Source organism: Hippoglossus stenolepis, chromosome 9, assembly GCF_022539355.2.
Source record: "Hippoglossus stenolepis isolate QCI-W04-F060 chromosome 9, HSTE1.2, whole genome shotgun sequence".
In the NCBI taxonomy this organism is placed as follows: Eukaryota; Metazoa; Chordata; class Actinopteri; order Pleuronectiformes; family Pleuronectidae; genus Hippoglossus; species Hippoglossus stenolepis.
Window position 1 is genome coordinate 13,723,657 of NC_061491.1, and position 20,872 is coordinate 13,744,528.

Consider the following 20,872-nt stretch of genomic DNA (forward strand, 5'->3'; position numbering starts at 1 on the left):
CACAGGGCTCTCTGACAACCAAGGTCCGACCCCCTGACCTCCAGGGCTGGTCCCACTGGGCCTCTTTATGTAAACACAGGGTGTCCAAACAAAAGCAAACCCTGTGCTAATCAGATTCATAACCTGTGTGAAGAGATGTATAGATGCTGAGGTGTGGAAGGCTTAGATTTGGACTCGTCACATAATCCCTTAACTGAAGGAATAATGTGTTTATCTAATCTTTGTCCATTTCTGTATATTCCTCCATTGACTGAAATACTTCAATTAGGAAATTACTCAGTTTTGTTCTTAACACAACATTGTTAACCAGTAGTAATTAAAATGTATTATTGTCTTTAATGGAGTCTTTAAAAGGCCGAGGACAAAGACTGGACAATCATCTGCCGTTTGAACTCCCCACCGCCTTGTAAACAGTCCTGGTCATTTAACCCCTGACCTTCCAGCAGTGTCTCCCCTCAATCCGTCCACTGCCCCTCTCCATATGGGAGATGCAGGTCAAATGAGGATATGGTCAGCCACGCCGCGCCCTCCCAGGGGTCAGGGGGGAGGGGGGTTGCCGCACCGGGTGAACACAGCTAACGTGTTTACCCAGCGATGGCAGGGGGGCAATTTGTTGTGGAGTGGGGGGTTAACAAGGGAATGATTGGCGCTAAACGATGCTCCACTTAATCCCAAACTCTGCGGCTGTGACTGGTTTTACTGGGATTAATGGGCGGGTGATGAAAGTTTGGTTTGTTGTGTTGTAGGCTTCATGTTAGTTTGTTTTTCAGGTGCCATACTGACCAACAGGAGGTGACAGAATATTACGTACTGTTTGGTTTGAGAGATAAAACACTTAATTTTTCAAATTGGACCTTGAAGAAAATATTGTTAAAAATATAAATAAATGGTTCCTTTAAATGAGTATCATCTCAACTTCCAGTAAACTAGGCCTCGTGTCATTTCTTCACGGGTCACACAATTATAGTCAGTGAGGCAGCTGGTCATCCCATTTTACACACAATGGCTCCAACCTGTTTGCTCAGGGCCCTTGACAAGGGCCCATTGACGACCTCAATGGTACAAGGGCACTTGTGTGGGTCAGACCGCCGTGGTCACCGGAGGTCGGAGTTCACGAACCAAACACCACGACCTCGTTCCCAAGAGACTCTTCCTGATGGACTCCTGCGCTGGTTAATGGACATCATTAAGGAATTAGGCCGGGCAAGTGAAGGATTAATTGCCCCGGATCATGGATGTGACGAGCTGCAAAACCCTGCAGGCGCAGTTATGAGCATAAACGCAAAAAATATTCTGCAAACAGAGATAGCGAATGATTGGGAGGTTATAGCCACAAAGGCACTTACACGTGTAAAGCTCTGTGCAACAATAGCGTCACACCAGTTGCACAAGTCCAACGATAACGACAATAGGAATACTGACCTTGGTATTATGTGATGTGGCAGGACGGACAAATACACAGTTCAAACACAGAGGAAGAAGAAGACCACAATGTAGACATTGAATTCTCAGTCCAACACCTGCTGACATATAAAGCAACATGATAGAAAGCAGTTTAGTCTAAAAAAAAGGGGCAAAAAATAAGCACGGCAAGTCATTAACATTGCAGAACTGTGCGTGGGGAAAGATAATTAACTCTCTATAGATGGGGTCTTTGGAGGGACACTCTTTGAGGATTGCATTTTCCAGTGTTGAGCTCAAGGTTAACTATTCTGCATAGAAATAAGGGGCCAGAGGTGCAGCATTTCCTGACCATGAGCTACACCCAGGATTAGCATGTTAATATGTGTTTTGTATCCAGTTCTCGTGTATGAATTAGCGACTGACCTGGACGGGTTCCATTATCCGTCCAAAAGCATCATTACTGCAACCTCTTGCCTAACGTCTCAATCGCTGCCCTTCCCCACCTGATTCCAGCCTCCTCGTATTTCTCCGCCTCCTCCTCCTCATCATCATCATGGTCATCATCACCTTCATCATCACCACCACCGCGACCACATGCAAACCTGAGACCTGCACCTGTCCTGTTTGATGAGTATGGCTGAGGTGCTGCATTGTCCCATGTCTCCTTGTAACCTCGGTGATCATAAACTCCGCCTGCATGGCCTGGGATCGTTTATGAGCACTTTACATGAAGATCACTCTCACAAACAACGCCCTTCAGCCAGTAATGAAAGCCAAGCACCAGAGCTGAAGATCAGAGTCAGGTTACGAGACGCGTGACGGGGCCTGCTTGCATGTAGATGACCCCAAACATATCTCATAGGGATCTGGAGTGGGGACAATTTGAGATTACAATCCATAAAGGTGGGGGAATATTTAGCTCTATTAGATATGGACCAACCTTTCAGAACAAAATTTAATTTCAAAAATAAGCACTGAATATGAAAAGTTCTTTCTCGACCTAGGAATTGGTGTTTTACAAATGATTTGAGATGCAGTTGAAACCACCAGAAAAAGGCTGATAACTAAATGTTGAGATTAGATTAGAATCTAGAAACACAGATTTCTTTAGCAAAACATTAATTTTCTCGAGGTGCTTTGCTTGAAAATTCAAAACTTTTAATTCAATATTTTATTTTACATAAATTAAAACACACACAATAATCAGTTTCTGTGTTTTGTCCATATACATTTGCAATGATTTAGGGTTGAAAATGTCTTAAGTACTCCTACACAGTGACATGTGTTTCTAAAACTTATAAATACTGATGAATCTTGTTGAAGCCACCGGCCAAATAGAATAAACTGAATCCCCAGCCCGGACCCGGACCCTCAGCCGGGAGCTGAGGTCACGGGTTAAGTGGCTGAGGTCAGAGGGTGCTGAACCTGTGTCGAGGGACCTCTCAGATCAATGAATGGGTGTGGAACATGTTCGCTGATAATAGGCCGTTGATTAGAGGAAGGACAAGTGTCAGAGGGGTTGATTGGTCTCCAGACAGGGTTCTGAAGAATAATTTTAAGATTAGGCGCTGAAACCCTTTCACTGACAAGTCTAAGTGCACAAGTCTAAAAAGTCATGCAAATTACACAACAAAATCCATCGTTTGTCGCTGCTCTTCAGGACATAAAATACAGCGGGTCAGTCTGTCTGATCTGACGCCCATATCGGCGAGACAACATCTCGCTGTGCCTTTCCAAAGCTTTACAAATCCGTGTCGTGATGTGGCGACCCTGTGATTTTAGATCACAGACAAAATTACTAGTTTGTAGTTTTATTTGTCATGTGCAAGTTAACACAGGTGCAACCCTACAATGAAAGGTGTTGAACAAGAAGAAACCGGTCAACTCGGCAGTGCAATAGTTAAATTTAAATTAAAGCAAGGTAGAAAGAGCTTACTATAAAAAAGTCTACTCAATGTACAATTGCACATGTGTATGTTTAGTTATTGCACCGTGTGTGTATCAGTTGTTTCACATTTTTGCAGATGTGCAGAGGGTCTTTATTCATGCAGATTCATGAGGGTCAGTTTGCATGCTTGATGGCTGTGGTCCTTGATGATGTTGTGTGGCTGGGAGACTGTTCCTGGTGATGTTTTGTGCCGCCTCTACCACTCTCTGCAGTGATTTGCTGCTGTGAGCAGGACAGTTCTCGTACCAGACTGAGATGCAGCCCGTCAGCGAGCTCTCGATGGTTCACCGGTTGAAGTTGGCGAGGATGCTGGCGTTCATGCCAAATATCCTCGTTCTCCTAAGAAAAAAGAGCAGCTGTCGAGCTTTCCTGACCGTGGTGTCTGTTTGAAGTGTCCAGGAGAGGTCCTCTATCATGTGCACGAAGAGGAACCTGAAGCTGCTGACCCTCTCAATTTCAGCATTGCCAATTTCGATGTGGGGGGGGTGTCCACCTCCCTGCTGTCCTCTGTAATCCATAATCATCTCCTTGGTTTTGCTGACATTGAGAAAAGAGGTTGTTTGCCTTGCACCAGCTCGTCAGGGACATCTCCTCTTCTCTGTGGGCCGTCTCGTTGGTTGTTTGTGAAGAGGCCCAGTCTGGTCGTGTCGTCGTGACCTTAATGATGATGGTGTTGTGGACTTGGTCGCTCCATAATAATGTCTTTCATGCATCAGGGCGTCTTCACTTGAATACAACCATACGGGCAGTAAGGCAGTAAATACACTGTATTTATTTAGTGCTTTTCTAGACTTATTGACCACTCAAAGTGCTTTATACTACAAGCCACATTCCCCCATTCACACACACATTCATACATACATGCTCCACTTTTTCTATCACAATAGATCATTTAGGTTTCAGCATCTTGCCCAAGGACACCTCAGCAAGCAGACTGGAGCAGCAGGGTATTGTACCACCGACCTTCTGCTTAGTCGACAACCTCCTGAGCCACAGCTGCTTGGATGCCATTTTGAGGCAGTTGCTGAAATTACTTCTTGGGACAGTATGGAGAAAAGCACCTTGGTGAAAGTGCTAACTTGACATGTAATACAGAGATAACTGCTCCATTCCCTCTGCCTCCTTCAAACCTCGGCTGCCTGGCGTCGACCTGATGCTGCGACCAGGACTTGGCCCTGGCTGTGCCCAGGCAGGTACCAGCTCAGATCATCACCCCACTCTCTGGCACGGACCACGAATTAAAAGAGGTCTCCCCTTTGCCTACTTTCATCTACAGCCAACTGTCCAGCCAAGCATACCCCTATGCCTCCTCACCCCTGCCTCCACTTATCCTCCTCTTCCTCCTCCTGCCTCTGCTTTCTGTCTCTCTCTCTCTCACGGAGGAGACCGAGAGTGGCATGCAGGGACAAACCTGAGACCTTAGAAGAAAAAAAAAAGGAGAGAGAAGAAAATGGGAGGGGACAACGAGGGGTGGGGATGGTGTGTAAGAAAGGAGGCAAGGAGAAAAAGAGAAACGCACATTGTACTTTTCAAATGGATGGGAAATGATTCGCTGGGATTTGCTGACAATTATACGGTGGGGTTTAATCAATTCGGACCATTCACAGCGTGGAGAGGGCTGATCCCCCAATACAAAGGAACAGACCGTGGGAGGGCGGTACCTGAGAAAGCGCCGGCCTGGTGTAAGTAACATGAGGCAACACTCCCCTCCCCACACATTGCACCGCAGCATATGGCCCCTCTCTGAACTTATTAGCTGGCGGATTAAGGCCAATCGCAGGGACCCAAGGGCCTGTGGCTGCCTCCATCACACCCTCCCTAACCCCTCTTCACCCCCAGGAATGAGGCTGACTGACAAGGGGCATTGTGTTGTTCACCTAGCTCGCCACACCCCTCACTTACCCTGTCATGTGGTGCGGTTTGATGAGGTTATTTGGCAGAGAGAACAGCATCTGACCATTAACCTTACAGCCACCGAACACGCTGTGCGTACGGGTAAAGAAATTACCGCCTCCCGTTATATCCGAACGGCTCCCTTCAAACATGTCTACATCATAATATTTCACAAGATAATTTTACCCTTTCCCCCTGACCACTATGGTAATTCTACCTGTAAATTAGCAAGCTGCTCGGCTATGGAGTGGATTAAAAGCACCTGAATGTGGACACACAGATCAGCCCCGTAGATATGAAGTCTAATTAGCATCTCATTGCAGCTCGACATGCGAGCTCAACATGAGTGCAGACACGCTGAGAGAAAAGGCTCCATTGGCCAGAGGTTGATTATAGGCCCATTATGCACACAGTACTTAGTGATGGGCTGAGAGTAGGAATTAAGAGCTTGATGGCTACTGCGAGGGGACCTGGGCTGAAGTACAGGGGTGTTAGCGGTCGACAGGGTCTCAGGTCTACAGGAGGCCGAGACTGAGGGAGGCTATACAGTAGTCTCTGGCCTTCCTGAGTATTCATGGAGAGAGATTTGACAAGAGAGGAGCCCCCTATTTAAGCCCTCATTTGATCTGGCAAGCGGCAGGTGATCCTCTGCCTCTTTTTGTGTCAGGCCGCGGGGGGCTGCCGACCCCTGGTGACCTGTCTTACCTGGCGCCCTTCAGGACACCTCATTTAGAGAGGAGGAGAGGAGCTAATTCAGTCCTAGGTATCCGCCCATCGCAGATCTCCACCTGGCCACAGGGTTGCGGGGTCAGCACCATACTGAGACAGCGGGGATGCTCGAGGCCTGCTTTGCTAATCCCCTCACATACTGGGAGGTGTTGGAGGACCCAAAGGTCAGGGATGGAGCAGAGAAACCATCTTCTTGGTTCTTTTAGACGGGATTAGAGGCCCAGCAGGGGTCCTGGTCTTCATGAGACAAGGCCTCACGATTGAAGGTATTTCTGAGAAGCGCAGAAGATGGTCCAGCTTTGGACTACTTCCCTCCTGAGACCACATGTGAACTGTGGCCTCATGGAAGCCTATTTTCACCTCTTCTTCATTCTGAGATATTTGCCTTCTTTTTGTTTTTGTTTTTTAGTTTGTGTCAATTGCATATTAGTAACTTCATCAAGTTACATTCAAGTTACCCGAATGTTGTGAAGTCATTGTTCTGACTGTGGTGTGTTGATGTGCTTTGAAGTTGGAATGATTTTAATGTTATTTTACTGTGTTTATAAATGAGGACGTCAGTAACTCGGCAACTAAAACCAACATTTCCGCAGACTGTCCGAGTTGTGTTGAGGTGGTGTTCACTTCAATTTTCCCTGTCACAAACACATTTTTCCAATTATTCCAACGCCACATGAAAGCATTCATGTTCCCTGATTGGTTTCCACACCAACAATGGCAGTGGGTTTACTGGAGCTGCCGAGTTGACTTTATTAACAGTAGTGCTGACTGTGGAAAGCATCTTTTCCATTTTAAGGTGCTCTCCAAGTGTTTGCTCGTTTTATTTTTTTAAGAGGAAGTTCTCGTTAAGGCACGGACCTCACGGTTGATCTTTAATGAGATGTGAAACCCTCCCCCCCCCCCCCTTCACCCTGCAGGATCGTTCTCTGTATACCTTATCATGCTGCTTTCATGTCTGACTCGTCATTCAGGAGTGAGTGACTGCTCCTCAGAGAGACTTTGTCTTCGAGAACCAGTGATTGATGCTCTTTGAGGGAGGTGGGTGGGAGGGTGGAGGAGTACCTCACCATCTTAAATGCACTGCTTTTTCATACACCAACAATGATGCTACAGAGAAGAGGAACATGCAAGCAGCTGGTACTACATGGACTCGGATATAAATTGGCATTAAAATGGTAAAATTTGGTCCTCACAGGTTTTTAGAGAAACCCACCATGGTCCAATCAACACTTTTGCACTTTGTATCTCACCGTTCCTGGCGTCCTCTCACCTCAGGAATCACCCGAGAAGTCCAGCCTCTCTCATCGAAAGCTGTCCTCACAAAATTAGCCACAGTTTGATGACAGCTTAAAGGGATAGTTCACCCAAAAATTTTAATTCACTCATTATCTACTCACCACTATGCCAATGGAGGAGTGGGTGAAGTGTTTGAGTCCACAAAACACTTTTGGAGTTTCAGGGGTAAACAGCGTTTGAACCAAAACCAATACAACTGAGGTAAATGGTGACCACTTCTTCAAGCAGAAAGAAACAACCGGAAAAAAAACATAAAATGCCTCCATACTGCTCCTGTGGTGTCATCCAAGTGTCCTTAAGCCCTGACATTCAAATCGACTTGAAAGGGGTTCATTTACACCATGTTTTACTGTTTTTACTCCATCTGCATAGTGGTGAGAATAGATAATGAGTGAATTTTCATTTTTGGATGAGCTACGCCTTAAATGGCCCCTAACCGAAACCTACAAAAAGTAGAATGGCACTCAGTTCAGTGCATTCCTCCTCCAAGGCCCAGCAGTCCTCTTAAATTCAGTCAGGACTTAAATCAATGCAGATCATGAAATCATCATTTCCATAGGAATCATCAGGGTCAATGCATTACTCCATGAGGAAAATGTTAAAACATCCTATCTTGCAGTATTAAAGAGGAGAACATATTTCCTGGATCAGTGCTTTGTCTGCGGCAAAATTTAATTTAAGTTTCTGTTTTGTATTTTTTTTTATAACCTTGCAGACAAACAGACCAAAGCCAGATGTTGGTGGGTGCTAGTGGGTTTTTTGATCAGTGCAAAAGGGGCTTCAGACCGTCACTCTGCAGCATCACTCTAATAACTTTGCAGTACATCAATAAATAGATGTTACAAAATATGATACGTAGATGAAACAACACTTTTCCTACACAAACAATGACTTCACAGCTGAGTCCTGGTCAGAGAAACATGCAGGCAGGTGGTACTTCATGGACACAGAAATAAATGAGCCTTCATATAGTCGAATATTTTCTCTCCCAGTTCTTTAGAGAATCCAATCTCTACACTTTTTTTTATCTCACCTCTGGAATCACCCGAGAGAAGCTCGGCCTCGCGCATCAAAAGCTTCTCCAACAAGAAAATTAGCCTAAGTTTGAGCCAGAGAGAGAGAGAAAAAATATATATTTTTACGTGTTTAGTGCTAAACAAATATGGCAACAGGAAGAAGCCAGAAGGGACTAAAAGTACAAACAATAAAACAGTAAGCGCAATTAATGGATTACATTTGAATTTCTTCTTCCTTTTCTGACTGTTAATAAAATCTGAATGAGCTCAGCAGTGCTCACCACAATAAATGCTTGTAATGCTCATTTAGCCGCGGCTATTTGATATCCACAGTGATAAAACCTAGAATAACATCAATGAGAGCAACTGTTAACATTTCAGATTAGCTCCGTGCTGAACCTCGGGGTTCATTTGGCTGCGTTTGCCTCCATTATCAACTGAATAAGCAGATCTGGCTGGCACGGCTCCATTTCCCTCCACACACTGTGGCACTTTATCTCCGCCTGAGCCCAATCAAATCTCGTTAGCCAGTCAAATCAGGTTAGCTCCTCTTTAGCGTCAAACGCACTTTTAATTCAAAGCATCACTTCATCGGCAGCAGACGTGTTGGCAAGCCAGAGCCCGAGTTGTCAGTGGCTCTGCACTGATCCACATCCAACGGGGTCAGACAGGTCAGGATACTGAGCCAGTGTGTGTGTGTGTGTGTGTGAGAGTGTGTGAGTAAGTGTGACTGTGTGAGTATGTGTGAGTGTGAGGAGGGGGTTGGACTGTGAGATATTTTTAGGGTTGGTTGAGGAGAGTTACTGACAATCTGGCGGTCCTTTACACTGTCATGTGTGTTTGATGGTACGCGCGGCCCGCACGTCTTCGGCCTCCGTGACCCAGCGCTGTCACCGAGGGTCGAACGCGTGACAACGTGCTGCTGTCTGTTCCTGCGAAGGACCGCGGTTTGTCGAGGGTGGGTCGGTGTGGGCAAGGACAAGAATAGGGGGGTGGGGTTGGGGTTGGATCTTGGGACAGAGGTTGTGTCAAGACTGACAGTCTCTGTGTTACTGTAGGGCAGCGAAATACACCCATCGTGACTCCACTTTGATTTGCAGAAAACAAAACTCAGAACGATGTTATAATTAAAGCAGACATCTTCATGTTTTTAAACGGGCGGTGTAACAAACCTTTTTCTAGAAGGTAAAATATAGGGAGCATCTATTTGGACAATACAGATAAAGCTGATTATAACTGACTTTCATTCATTTCTGACAAGTCCACGTGTGAAGCAGAGTTGGAGGTAGAGAATAACGCTGTGCATTAAATATAATAAATCAGCAGGCTCAATGCAGAACAGCAGCGTTAGTCCAAATCAGCATTTCGTCACTTTTCACTCCCATGGTTTGGTGTCCATCTACAACCCAGGCTGGATTTATCAACAGACCCCTGCTCTTATCCCAGCTAAACATGTATGAAATAAAAATCAGGCTCTTTGTTGCAAGAATAAAAGCAAAACTCAAAAAAAAACTTTTGCTATTCCCTGATTCCTAAAGATACTGTAATGACTTCCCCGTCTCTGACATTTTACTAACATCTTACTTATCGTCCTTGTCCTGCAGAATGTCTCTGATCCGGCATGTGTTGCACGCCACACAAATGGAACAATTATACTCTCGAAAAACAACTGAGACTTGCGGGTTGCTCTGACTCACACAGAAGCCAGGAGGTGGAGTCAGGCAGTCGGATTGTCTGAGGCTAATAACAGCCGAGTGGGAGGACGAGGTGCACAGAGGAGACGTTGAAAAGACTATAAGGCTTTGCAGTGGGTGTAGGCGGACGTCTGGGTCTAAACGTGTGTGCGTGTGTACGTTCGGGTGAGGGCACACTGTAAAGTGTACACAGTGCGGAATGCTAACCCTATTCTGATGAATGTGTGGGATGTGAGGATGGTTGTGGAGCCCCGGAGCCAATCTGCCCGGTACCCCCCCTGTAGCCTGAGGGCCTCCTCAGTGCCTGATTCCTCCACCTGTCTGTCTCTGTTTCTCACTCGAACGCTATTCAAACACTCCTGGATTGTCTGAACAAAAAGGCGCTCTCATTTAGTTTTGAGTGTGTACATTTGAAGGTATTTTTTGAAGTAAACTCCCATAATTCAAATTATAATTTACTTTATAAAATAACTAATTATTCTTCAAATCTGCCTTTACTTGAGATAAATTAAATTAAAGTTTGTAATATGAATTTGTAATGCTGCTCCCATTTGAAGCGGAAATCAAATTCTGAAAATGGCTGCTCTTAACATGATAAACATTGTCTATAATAAGCCCAAATGTATTTTTAATAAGGCCTCTCAAAGCCATTATTACCATTATTTTTTGCTGAGAAGCCCATCATTAAAAATGGCCTGCATCAAGCCAAAATGCATGATGCCCTCCTCTGTTGAAACTGTGAATTAGCTGCTTCGTTACAGTACAGACGGAGACGCCTGACGACAATCACTCCGCAGCGCCGCTGTAATAACTGTGCTGTACGTCAACAAATAGCTGTTACAAAACGTGTGAAATGCAGATGACACAAACACTTTGTAAATGTAATTTTTGCATTTGAACTGATGAGCAGCGTAATATGCAGAGATGGAATCAAATAAAGATTGTGTGAAGGGAGGAAGAAGAAGAGGAGGAGGAGGAGGAGGAGGAGGAGGAGAGTGATGCAGGATCAGTGTGTGATGGAGCTGAGCTGCAGACAGAATAAGGTGGTTTTGATCAGGAGTTTCTCTGGGATAATTGTCAGGATCTGCTGTTTGGAAGATGACTGACAAAAGGAGAAATATGACAGTGGAATTTGTTGAGGAAACATGAAAATGTGTCAAACATCCGTCAAACAAAGAAATGCAATATTTATGGATTCTTGAAGAACCCCTCTCTCTACTCTCAGACATACACACTCTCCTTCTCTCTCTCTCTCTCTCTCACACACACACACACACACACACACACACACACACACACACACACACACACACACACACACACACACACACACGCATATTGTTAATGTCCTCTCTGTGCTTTTCTCCACAACTCATTTCCCATGTCGTCATGCGTCTCCCTAACGCTCTCCCATAAAAGGATTAACATGCAAAAAAGGCTGTTTACATAACAATGACAAGTGTTTAAAAATCCACACTTAAAAACATGATTATGAAAATCGTGTGAAAGTTTGAACAGACCTCGAGCGCATGGCGGAGGATTTTAAATCCTTAATTTGTGAAAGAATACAATCCTTCCATTTGTTACTGATGATGAAGGGAGTAACGTACAGGTAAGGTCATCTTAATGTACAGTGACATTAAGATTACTTGAAATGATAAAAGGAAAAAAATCCACACACACACATATATATATGCATGTGTGTATACATATAAATGCAGAATTTAGATTGAGTTTTTCTACATTATTATCAATGCATGTAATAAAAAAAGGGGGAAATATGGGAAATATTAAAGAAAATCAATTCAACGCATTCATTTAAGGGCAAAATTAACAACTTAATATATGTTTGACTTGATGATGCTACTAAATGTCTATAGAATCCTATATTGTACGTGTAAATGTATTTAGACCAAGTACAGTTTTCCCTATTGACATATAAAACAAAAACACACACTTATGTACAACAGCAAGATTGGAATTAAAACGAAAGAAAGAAAGAAAGATTTGGGGGGGGTTCTGTTAAGACCTATCTGTCCGACCTCTCTCTTTCTGTAACACACACACACACACACACACACACACACAGCGACACAAAAAAACACACGCTCACACACTCACACACCTCCTAAGAAAACAAAACCCCACTAATCACTTGAAGCATGTGCTTTGTAGGTGGGGCCCAGTCATTATCAGGCCTCAGCAGTGTCGGGGTTTTTGTTGGTTTTAGCTTTTGCATCCTCAATCAATCGCTAACAGGAAGAGCTTTAATCAGGGTTTTAATGCAGCTGTACAAGAGGTGGGCCGGCCCTTTGTCCGGCCCTGAAAGGCCGATCGGAGGGGAGTCCTCTCGCGTTTCTTTACATTCACCTGCTGGGCTCTATTGGGTCTCTGTCTGAAAGAAAAGGACAAGGGGAAATGAATAAAGAACACAAGCAAAGTGTGGGTCCGCTGAACCAGCCTATGGGTTAATCAAGGAGCTACTTGTCAGCTCCGCGGAGCCTCACAGTTCTGCTGGTTAAGCTCTCCGCTTCTTCTTTTTTCCCATGCCAATTCAGAGGCACTGAGGAGCCGGGCCCGGGACGAACAACAGCGGCCCATAACACAACCATGAGCTAATGATATGCTACTTTGAAATGAATGTAGGAACCGGTGTCGGTGGAGTGGTGGCAAGGGGGGGGGGTGCTGGGGAGAAGGAGAAGAGACAGAGAAGGGGGAACTTTATGAATCGCAGGGCAAAACGCAATTTAGAGAGTGCAAATATATGGGGAACAGGATGAAATGAAATCTAAAACAGATTCAGAAATATTGTCCCTGCAGGAAAATGTGTTTTCCAGAGAAGCTTATTTTGTTTAATACGAGCGTACAAAGACCAGCAAAAGGCCTGATCTCACTGCAGCAGAGGCTCCTGCACAGTGAGCCTCCAGAAACACTAATGCAATCCATCACACACACACACACACACACACACACACACACACACACACACACACACACACACACACACACACACACACACACACACACCATATATCTCTGTCTCTCACACACACTATGCATGCTGTTTTGTTATGTTTGATTTTTGTCTTAGTGTTGCACACACCCCAGTCATGCACCTGAACAAATACCACCTCCTTCAGTGGATTTCCACACATGCACAACTCGCTGAGGTGGCGAAAGTTCCCATCTCACTCAGAATTTCTAGAAAAACCTAAAAAAGAGATAAGGCCCAGTTGTTTTTTTTTATCAGGGAATGTTTCTTGGCAGAGGTGCAGTGGGGAAACGTCTGCTCTGTCTCTGAAGGCAGTAAATGATGCTCTCACCCCATCTAGTGAAAAGAAAAAGAAACTCCCAGCAGCCACACAAGGAACCGACTCACTGAGTGTGTATGTGTGTGTTTGATTTCTCTTAAAATAATCATGACACAGAGTTAAAAGTGGAAATAACAGTATTAACATAATTAGAACTGTAACTCAAATATAGGAATATATTAAGAAGAGAAGAAAGAGGGACAAACATGTAAATAAAATTGTTTCGGCTGCTAATTGCATCAATTATATTTGCTCCTCTTTAATATTCCTCACACAAAGACCACAAGAGGGCATGATTTAATCAGAGCATTGTGGCAAAATGCACTGATTTCACTGAAATTGGAAAAATACATATTTGTAACCTGTTCAGATAGAAACTAACAGAGGGATAGAGATCTCTTTCCTCTGAGTAAAAAAAAACATCTTCCCCATTACTGTTAATATCAATGTCGACGGCAGTAGTTGTGTTTTTTAATTAGCATCAATTGATTGATCACATTTCAGGATAACAAAAAAAATAAAAAATTTGATAGCACAAGAATTTGGTAGATTTAAAAGTGCAATTCCAAAGCCAACATAACAAAAAACAATTTAAAGACGTAAATTACCAGGCAGCATATCATAATAATAGCTGTTAACAATTACATTTATTTATTTATCGCCATTCATTTGTTGGAATCCGATTTAACTGAGCAAAGGTCCAAATCAACATTTTTGCATCAACATGTTTTCTGTAGGAGAGAAGAAGAAAAAAAGCCCAAGAAGCTCAACCAAACATTTATGACATTTCCAGGATGAAATGTGGGCAATTTGTGGAGCACAGTGAGTGCTTTGGAATTATGCATGTACTTTAAACGTCAGATTTGTCAGAGACAATACAGACTGGTGACTAATGGCTGTTCCACCTGACAGGGCTTTTTGTTGGAGTCCACAGGAAGTCCACAGGAAGCCTTCGGTGCTCTCCAGCAGAGATTGATGCACTTATAAGAATGCTCTCTAACAAAAGGCACGGCGGCAATTAGGAAAACAAAAGAGGGGAGGGTGCCGGTGATTATAGCAGGAGCACTTCAAACAGCCAACACCCAGCTTTCACACTGTCAATTAGAGACGCCACCAGGAGCATCAGGACATATCCCGTCTACTGGTTAAAATTTGAAAAATATGTTTCAGTAAAAGCTCTGTGATTGTAGCTAGAGCCAGTATGAATAAAACATTATTTGTTTAAAATATGCATTTGTGTACGGTTACTGTACCGGGCCGGATGTTATGTGTGTATAAGAAACACGGAGGGGAAAGAAAAGTATTTTGACATTTGATTTCACTTTGTCTGTTATTATATCTGTCTGTCATTATATTTGGGTTTTATTTCCCAGAACAAACGAGGCATGCAAACTGTGAAGCTGCCTGAGTAGAAAATTGCAAATGAACAATCAACGTGTTAAATGTGTAATGACTGCGTTTAGATTCACCGAAGCGTGCTCAATTAATCCCAAAAAAATCACAATTAGAAAAATACGCCGCGCACAAGCAGGTTTTAACTGTGTTCACATTCATTTTTACAGGCTGCGTTTGAGCTTGTTTGGCTGATTAGAATGTGGATTTTTGACGAGCACTCGCCAGGAAAGGTCAGAATTTCACCTGCAAGGGGAGAAATTCACCTGCTTAATTTCTCCTGCCGTCCTTCAGGTGCAGCCCGACAGCTTCCTCTGCATTTTACTGCAACACAACCTGATTATTAAATCTTAGAGGGGCTTTTTCTTTTTTGTTTGAAATAAATGGTGTGGGTTGCCGGGCAACCTGACTTGATCAAACGGGCCTCCCCTCCCCCAAATTTGAAGCTTGTAATTTTTTCGTCTATATTCAGGCATCTGGTTCTTAATTAGATTAAGATGCATAACCCTCCACTGTGAGCAAATCTCTCTCTCTCTTTCTTTTTCACACACACACGTGCAAAAACACAATATTGATAGCGTTGCTTTAGTGATAAAACACGCTTCTAGTTTTGAAGTGAAATTTTCTTATTTTTTAAGGCCATATGATTTCTCTACAAAATAATAAATGTTTGTAGAAATATTGATTAATTTTAAATGTAATATTTTAATCATTTTGTTTGGTACATTTCACTGTGACTCTAAAGATCACTTAGGTATCAGAATTTCAATCGCAAATAAAACTTTACTCTTATGATTCTAACAGAAAATACATAAATATGATATAAATAAAATCAATATTTTTAAAAGGGGAATAAAACATTCATAAAACCCAAAATAATCGGACACATTAATGTTCAAATACACAAACATATTCAAGCTCTTAAAAAAAAAACACATTTGGGCAACACATTATTGTACCTGCACACTAAATCCAGTCATTTCCCCCAGAGGGCCTGGTTATTTAGGTGAGGACATCGCACGTGGATATAAAGGGTCATTTAGAGGACTTGTTGGAGCTTTGTACCGTGAAGGATTTTCACCACAACAGCTGCACCATTAACACCATTCTGTCTTTGCTCCTCTACATCTCACTCAAAGCTGAGGTGCCGCACACTGTGTTGATGTGTGTTTTCACTCCTACATGATTCAAATCCTGGCAGCAGTTAACAAATGAGCACAAATTGCTTTGTTTTCTAAATAAAACACTTCCATTTAAAATGCACAGAGGGGGAAAAAAACATGTTTTTGCACTGCTTGTCTTCAAGGTTAAGTTTAAATGGCTCATCAAATTTCTTCCAATTCACAGTGGTCTGAGTGTGGAGGAGGAAGCTGTATGCATATAGCAAACCAAGGACAGTTGGATTTGCCATAAAGAGCGTGCCATTTCTGCTCTCCCCAGAGCTATGGCTTTGATTGAATCCTGAAATGAGTTGAAATGTCACAAATCCCCACCAATATGCCCAGAAATGAAGATTGGCCTTGGGGGGGTTTCTAAGGTTCCCATTAAGAGGCGTACTTAACACGTTCTGTTAAGTGTGGTTGGAGTGCATCAAAAATACAACATAACTCGGGCTACGTTGTAGCACTAAGGGGCCCGAGCACAGGCATTTTGAAGCCTGTTGCGGTTAGTGGAGAAAGCGATCAATGACCAAGTCTCCGCGTTGCATGCGTTTTGCGCACTGCGGCAAGGACAAACGCTTCACTTCCTGTGTCCGTCACGCGATGTCGATCCTTGCCTGCTAATTGCTCATTACGGTCCATGCTATCAATTGCACATCACACTGTGAAAAGTTTATGTAAATCGAATGATAGTTGTAAAACAAAGCTTACTTCCTGTTGCCAGTAGGTGGCGCCATCACTATTATTACATACAGACAAATAGATCTGTTCAAGTAGGGGCTCTGATGTAAAAAATAAATAAATATCAAGACATTGATAATGTAAAAAAATTAATAAAATAAAATCCGTCTGTCCATTTTTTTTCGTCCGTCTGTCTGTCCATCCCAAAAAAAATAATACGGACAGACAGACGGACGAAAAAAAATGGACAGACGGATTTTATTTTATTAATTTTTTTACATTATCAATGTCTTGAGACCCTTTTGACACAGCTTGACATGGTTGCGGTCAGTGGATGTGGAGGAATACTTCCAAGTGTAAGACGTTCCAAAAAACAAGACATTGTCCTGTTGCCACCAGGCGCTGTGATTTTAAGTCATAATTTCTGTGTAGATGTCATCAGGCGGGAATCTTGTCTTACATGTCTAGTTTGGACTCGATTGCACCATGTATGTCCGAGACGTCAAACTTTGACGCCACGCCACGGTCACACCGTGGGACGAAATATCTCCATCTTGTTGAGATGACATTCACCTCAATTTGAAGTTGATCTGATGAAATCCCTGGGACAAGTTCGTCAAAGTGAAAATGTGGGAAATGGCCAAATTGACCACTAAATCCAAAATGGTCGACTTCCTGTTGCCTTTTTCATAATGCACTGAGAGACTTTTTTGTGCATCTGGTTATGATACACAACTGTCCTCATTTTCGTGAGGATCGGTGAAAGCTAACTGAGGGGCCACGCCACGCCACGCCCATTTCAAATTACTCCAGAATACAATTACTTTTTGGGGTTTTGAATTTCCTGCAAACTTTGGTCAGAATTTGAGCATGTCTAGGCCCTGAAAAAGCCCAAAAAGGGAAATAATAATAAGATAAATCCTTACAATTTCAATAGGGCCTCCCACCGTTCGGTGCTCGGGCCCTAATTACGTGTCTCTGTGCACTCAAGCAAAATGTCCCTCAGAATTCCTGGATGCTGAGCAGGTCTCACCGCAGGAGAGCTGAGGAGGAGCAGGACCAGGCCTCGACAGGACTGAGGCACGAGCAGCCAAAGGCAAAGGAGTCCAAATTAAATCTGGTGATATTTGGACAAAACGTGGGCAATTATCACGAAAGAAAGCTAAAGCTGCACTTTACTTTCCTGCAGTGGGATCGAGATATGAATTCAAAGCTGTATTCTCCCGGAAAAATCGGATTCAAATTGGAGCACCGATGTCTATGCCAGTAGAACCGGCTGTCATCATCAAATACATGTGTATATCAGTGTATCTGGCTACTTTTGTGTCAAATTACACTCCATGATACCTTCTGCCATGTCTTATTTCATTAAAAATAATAAACTCTGCCTGTGTACGCCGGCGTCTCCTCTCAGACTGGTAATGCCCGCCTCGCTCTGAATTCACTGATTTGATCCAGCCTGCGTCCTGCTTCCTCTCCATCCCTCATTTCTCAGGTATAGTGGCTGTATTTTTCAGGAACCGGGGAAATGATTCGCCTCGCTTCTTGCTATTCACGTCACGTAAAGTGGGTCTGTGTTCCTCATTTAGTTCTGTACTGTACAGCTGGGGAGCTGTCCGGCGTGCGGCGGCGCTATGCAAATGAGTCTGGATTTGAATGGAGATGGAGGTAGACACAAAGCTCAATTAGAGACAGGGAGAGAGGGGGGAGACGGTGGGGAGCCTTGAGTGTCTAGGGGGGAGGGGAATGAGAAAAAAAAAAAACCTGCATGGGCTGCTTAATGCCAACCTGAGGAAAACCAATGTACGGACACATTCAAAACACAAAGGCTGCACACGGATGCACTCACACAGCCAGACATATTTCTGAATTCCTCAGACAGGCAGCTGACCTCCGAGGGGCTCGGACGAGGCTCGAGCTGCGTTCGGGTCACAGCGGTCACAGTGACAGCATCGTCCACATCATCCACATCACACACCATCAACACACAGAGGAATCAGGCGAGCACAGGTGCACTTCCCCTTTTGTTTAAAGCCCAAAGAGCTCGCTCATGCAGCCGCAAACACAACAACAAAAAAGAGAGGGGATGGCAGCCATTTTGTTTGCGAGTGTTCGTCCATGCCCAGCAGCAGAGTGGGCTACACATCACCTGACCGAGCCCCTGCACGAGTGTCCTTGGAGGAGTCTTTGACATCAGCACCGCCATCCCCTGGTTGCCACAGCAACCGCAGCACGAGGCGGAGGGCGGAGTAATTAATATGCACATATAGGAGGAGCTTGGGTGAGGGTTTAATTGTATTTGTTGGTGTGTGAAGCCGGAATGGATTGAAAACACCGGGAATATCAGAGAGAGAGAAAGAGATTAGACGAGCTCGTTGGTCAGAGAAATCATCTGCAGCATCGTCAAGGTTATTTCCAAGTTCTTCCCTCTCATACACAAGAAAGTAACTTCATAGATGAGATGGCGGGGAGGTGGGCCGCGGGGGTGGGGATTATCCCCCCTCCACCTCCTCCTCAGCATTATCATCATCATGAATAGTTTACAAAGCTGTGTACAGCCAAGGTGACGCTTCACACGGCATAAATCTGTCTGTCAGCGCTGGAATTTTGAGCAGACTTTGTCCTGGGATTGCAATAAGGGAAGTTTTTCAAACGCAGCAGGAAAATAACAGACAAGGAGGGTTAGGCTTATAAAGTCGAGCAGGGGGATGCGATTAACTAAGTTGATCCTGGAGGCTCAGAGATCATTCAGGTGATCTGGTGACGCCACAAAATCAATCAAAACCCAAGTCTGATTTCCCATAAAGCACTGCCTGTCAGATTTATACAGGCACAATCTTTATGCACACACACACACACACACACACACACACACACACACACACCTGACCTCACATTTTATGTCTCTCTCTCAAACCCATCACCCTCATGCACACACAGGAAGAGGGCTTCACCTGCTGCCTCCACATGCAAGCATTTCTTCATGCAGACAAAAATAGAAAAAGAACATTTCCCAACACAAATCCAGGCATCATATTGAGGATTACTGCAGAATTACTGTGTGTGAAATAGCAGAGTGACAGCTGTTTGATCAGACCGACAACAGGAGACGCACGTGCACAGGCCACGCACACGCACGCACGATTCGCCCTATCAGCGTGCGCAAATACAGTATAAACGTGGACTGGTCTCATCAATAAAACATCTGCTCTTCATGTTTATGCGATTTACCGAGCAGGGAGCGAGACACGGATGCTGTGCGTGTGAGCGTGCACGTGTTACACTGACACAGCTCACACTTTAAAGTTCAAACCTGCACACGCACGCGCGCGCGCACGCGCGCACACACACACGCACACGCACACACACACAGATTTAGATAATAAACACATACCTGTTAAAGCGACACTTCTTTGATTCTGCTCCACGCTGCAGTGAAGGGCTCCATGATCATACACACACACACACACACACACACACACACACACACACACACACACACACGGCTCTATATAAGGAAATAAAACAGTAGCCGTGGTGATATGCAAATGAAGGGCTCGCGCCGAATGCAAATCATTTATTATTCATAAATTACTCATGTTTATGCAAATGACTGTATATAAGGAAACAGCGGTGGGGGGTTGAGTGGCTCCGTCTAAACACACTGTGTGGTTCTGGCTCTGGCTCCGTTTAAATGGGAGACAATCACAAGCGTGGCCATGTTGTTGTGAAGTTTAATCCAGATGTAGTCCAGACAGTGGTGGGGAATTAAAGAGAAGAGGGGGGGTGGGGGAGGGGGCAGATGAAGGGGACATACTGAAAACTACAATCCGCTTGAAGTCCAACACAACAGGAAAAGCAGGCCTGTGTTTGTGTATGAAGTTTATAAACCTCTTATATATTCATGATCTATTTTATTCTTTTCTCATCATGTTGCTTTTGCCAACATTTTCGAAATGGGCACATTTATAGTCTCTCAACCAATGGGACTCTTCTGGGGTCACTTATGCAAAAGTGACACAATTTAATAAAAGATAGATACACGGCATATTTAATATAATAAAGATGTAATACAAGGGACTTTAACTAATTCATTAGTTCACAAGTCCATAAGTTAAGTTGCGATTTCTACCCATTCAAAAGGCTCAGGGGCAAATATGAGATTTACTTCAGTCATTCATGAGATATTTAGGCATGCAAATAATATAAAACATAAAACAAACGCAAAGGTGAATGTTGTGTTTTTGAGGCATGTTGCATGCATGTGTGTGTGTGTGTGTGTGTGTGTGTGTGAGTGAGTGTGAGTGTGAGAGAGAGACCGACAGAACATTTGTTGTTGCGCAGTGTA